At 34.1% G+C, this 4311-nt stretch overlaps 1 long non-coding RNA gene across 1 annotated transcript; it reads left to right on the forward strand.

Annotated features, from left to right (window-relative positions):
- Positions 1-1164: 1164 nt before the first annotated feature.
- Positions 1165-3869, forward strand: LOC147654425 (uncharacterized). Its single transcript, XR_015283983.1, has 2 exons — positions 1165-1387; positions 3377-3869. It is a non-coding gene; the product is annotated as an uncharacterized LOC147654425 (long non-coding RNA).
- The last annotated feature ends 442 nt before the right edge of the window (positions 3870-4311 follow it).

A 4311-nucleotide genomic window follows, 5' to 3' on the forward strand; every position in this document is an offset into this window, starting at 1 on the left:
TGTTTGCCTTCCCAAAAGCTGAAATGCATGCTTATGTTTAAGTGTGTAGACTTTAACCAGTTTCATGGAAACAGATCAATACACTAAACATGGTCAATGTGACACCTACAAATTCATTCTCTTTGTATGAAGCAACATCATGTTCTGTAAGCAGATTTTCAAGATATTTACTTGTTTAAAAGTTTAAAGGCTATTTTAAGTAGAATTATCATTCTTCAAAACAACCCGTTGTTCAAATGCAAACTTTAAGCAAATCCTATTCTTGTACCATATTAGTGGTAAAAATTCACATCACTAAGGCCTTTTTAAATAGTCACAGAATTTCTTTCTGCAGACAAATTAATTGAGTAACAAGGGTGCTAACATAGCTGCTATGTCTTCCAAAATTATTAATTCTGCCCAGTATATTTGTGATTTCATTGGGATGCTGGTGATTACACTGGTTAAAAATTAATTTATGCTTTGCAACGAGTTTTATTCACAGGGAATTGCAGTGATAAATATATTGCTGATGCGCTGTCTTTCTGTAAGGCTTTTCATTCAACCTATAATTATGGAGCCACATTCTTCAAATGGGTAAATGTATTTTCAATTATAAACATTAAAGTGATGGGTATGGGAGAAAAGGAATATTGCTATTGCATATTTGCTTGTACAAGTGGAAGGTCAGACCTTCATTATCACTATATTTTCTTTGGAAATTTGACAGAGGTTATGTTATTAGCGAGATAATTAACATTACAAAAAGATTTATGTATTTTTAAGGCTGATTTTTCTTCTGGTAATTTATTTTTATACCCATGGAAAATTACTTGTTGCTTAGGCTTTTTCTTTTTTATGAGGCTGTAACAAGATAAAAATTAAACAATAGTAAATTCATCTTTTTGAGTATTAAGTCTGGATTGCAAACAAAGTAAGTTTACTGAAAACTGTGGAAAAATTGCAAAAATTCATTGCTGTAACTCTGATTTTGGAAGTTTTATATATGTAGTGGAAGCAGAACAGAAAAAAATTAATTTTTCCCCGCAGCAATCTTAGTTCTCCAGACTTATGGACTTCTCCAGGTGTTGTTTTTCTTGCACAGCTTTATGCCTTTGTTTACTTTGCATTCTCAGGCTGTGTTTACGTGGTTTTTGTTGTGTAACTGCTCAAGATAACAAATACCTGGCAGCTGCACAGGAGGAGCTGCAGCCCTCTGCAGGGCCCAGAACAGATCTCGTGGTGCACATCCATCAAACTGGCACCTGGAGAACCCTGGAAAGGATCCTGTGTCTTAATGAAACTTTGACAGCCCTGCAAGTGCCTTCAGAGACTCGGCCCTGAGTGGGACATGGGAGAAGTTAACAGATTGGTTCCCTCCCCAATTTATCATTTGTCAGGCCTTCAGGTACCTATGCTTTAATCCTGAATTTTTCATTGTTGGATATTCTGGACTTAATTTTCACACTGTGTTGTGTCAAAACAAGAATAAATCATTGTTGGGAGCAGAAATGTGTTTTTGTAGAAATAATGGAAGAGAGTGTGTCTTTTTTTTTTATTTTTAATTTGGGCAGCTATGGCTATTTAATCTCATACTATTTTTAATTTTCTAAGTAAATGAGCTGGATTGAATAAAATCAAGTAAATTGATTACTGATTTTGATCCTGCTACTGTGCTTATAAATTTATGCTATCTGCAATTTCAGATTGTTTGAATTCCTTAAAAAATGTCTTCTTATGAATTTTTATTTGATAATGAAACACCTTAGAAAGGCTCAAAAATTATGAAAAGAACTGATAAAATCTCTAGTCTGACAAAGAACTGTCTTGCAATCTAAAAAGTAAAATCATTGGAACCCTTTCTTTCCCCACAGTAAACTACAGTAAACTTCTAAAAGAAAATCTAAAACATGTTCTCATTGTTACATAATTTTCCAAAGTGGAAGAACAGATGCCATTATCTAAGATCAAAGTTAAAAAGATGTTAAGCTTTAATAACAAAAAGAAAAGCTAAGGTAGTATATTCTTTTATGCATGTAAAAATTATCAGTGTTCTTTTATTTCTCACTTAAACCTGAATTTAAGAAAAAAGAAAAAAAAAAAAAAACACCCTAAGTAGAACATGTGCTTTATTTGAACAGTTAAATAAGAAAATAAAATTTTTAAGAGGTTGTTCCTACTGTTACTTCCTATTAGGGTCCTTTAAAAGTCTGCAAAGCTGATCAGCTACCAAGTATCTGAACACAGATTCAGTGTTTTTATCTTGGGCCTAGATTTTATTTAATTTTTTTTTCCTTGTTGATAAAACATCCATGAGCAAACTCAATAAAATTGAGAGACATGGAAAATACTACATAAAAAATGGATTATCATTTTCCAGAAATAAAAAATGTGGTTTGATTTTGTAGGCTTCTTTTACTGTGTTAGTAATATTAGTGGACTTTGAAAAAAATGATACTGTGAGATGCAATATTGTTTTGTTATTAATATTTTAAAAATTAAATATATCTGGGGTTTATACTTCAAACTATGGGATACGTTGCTTCTTCAGTGTCAGCTGGTTCTCCAAGCCCTCTTAAATTTGGGCATTTCCTCCTCTATTTTCCTTCTCACTACTTTATTTGACATCATTTTCTCCAAGGGATTTTCTCTTTGTTATCTTCATCTTTTCCCATGCACTTTCCTGCACTGCTTCTCATTTTTCTCTTTCCTGTTTGAGTCTGTTCTCCATTTTCTGTTGTTAAGCTTCTCATCCTCCAATCTCCCTCCAGTTCTTGCTTCTGCTTCACTCACAATTTCCTCATTTTCTCACTTTTTAAATTTGTCTCCTTTTATTCTTCTTCTACTTTTGTTATTTTCTTCCTTTACATAGACTGCTTTTCCCCACCTTATCCATTGTATCCTCTGCAGGGAGCCTTAGTGAAGGTTTTCTTTTGTTTCCTGTTTGCTCTCTGCCTTGGGGTCAGGCACTGCAAACACTGCAAAAATCACGAGCAGCAATTTTCCAGGCAACCCCATCATCATTTCAGGAAGTGATCCCTGCACTGCTGCTTTCCCATGCATAGTGAGTGTGCCTTCCTCCAGGATACACACATGATTATATGCCTTTTTTCTGTGCTGCTGTCCCATTTCTATGGTAACACTGCATCTCTACCATTTGTGTGTGATGGAGATTCTGGCACGTGGGTCCCTTTAGGAGATCAAAATACCTGTAACATACAGAATGCTTGAAGAAACTACATGGCCATAATTCTTCCATTTAGTCCACAAACTGAATGGAATTTAAACAGCATTTTTGTAGCCTTTTCTCTTTTTAAAAATCTGCTTAAATATGGTCAAAGAACAGAATAAACATACTCATTCTCTCTACTTTAAATAATAATATCTTTTTCCTCAGGAAAGTTCTTGGATGACAGCACTTCTGTGCTTACTGGTGAAATCTTTTCTAAAGCCTGTCTACCTCGTAAAGCAAAACCTCCCCTTGGAATGGGAATGGAAGGGGAATGTGATGTTACCAGAGAATCATCAGGTTTGGAAAAGACCTCTAAAATCATGGAACCAACCATCACCCTGCTCACAAGTAATGCCAGAAGGAAAATCAGTCTGTGTTCCAGACTGTAAGACAGATTTTAAAACCTGCAACCTGTTCCTGGCACAGATAGGGTGATTCTCATAATTCTGCCTGGAAAATGATTGAGTGTGCACCTCATAGCTCTGTGCTCTCTTTCACTCTGCAGTCAATAATGCTTTTTGCTTGCTAGGGCTGTTTGAGACCTGATTCTGGGACTCTTAGACTGGACAGCTCATGAATAAAGATTAAAATCACAAAAAATGAAATAAAAAAAGAAAGCACTTAATTTTTTCTACCAAATCAAAGTGTTAAACTTCAAGCATGTTTTTACTTTTGAATGTGTTATAAATAGATATCATAAAGTTATAATGTCTTTGATTATTTTTTCTTTCCGGTTCATCATCATTAAGACAATTAGAAATGTTTAAATGGATGATGTGGGGTTAATAATGCTGTCTCAAATACTTCACCTCTTTAAGTCTGAATCATAAAGTTGACCACTTTTCTCTGGGTTAGAAAAGGATCTGAGAAAAATATTCTGAAATGTAGGCTCTGAGGATACTGATTTTAGCTTTTCTACTGATATTCCTTCAAGATCTTAGGACTTGATGTAACTGCTCTGCAGTTTTCTTGTTAAAAATTTCAATGTCATTTTAGCCACACTGTCTTTATAGATACTGGTAACCTGACTCTTGCATTTCTTTTCTCCCTTGTCTATATATTTTTTTTAAATTATTATTTTTAAGCTATTTGTATTCTTT

This window comes from Cyanistes caeruleus, chromosome 3, assembly GCF_971803275.1.
Source record: "Cyanistes caeruleus chromosome 3, bCyaCae1.hap1.1, whole genome shotgun sequence".
Lineage (NCBI taxonomy): Eukaryota > Metazoa > Chordata > Aves > Passeriformes > Paridae > Cyanistes > Cyanistes caeruleus.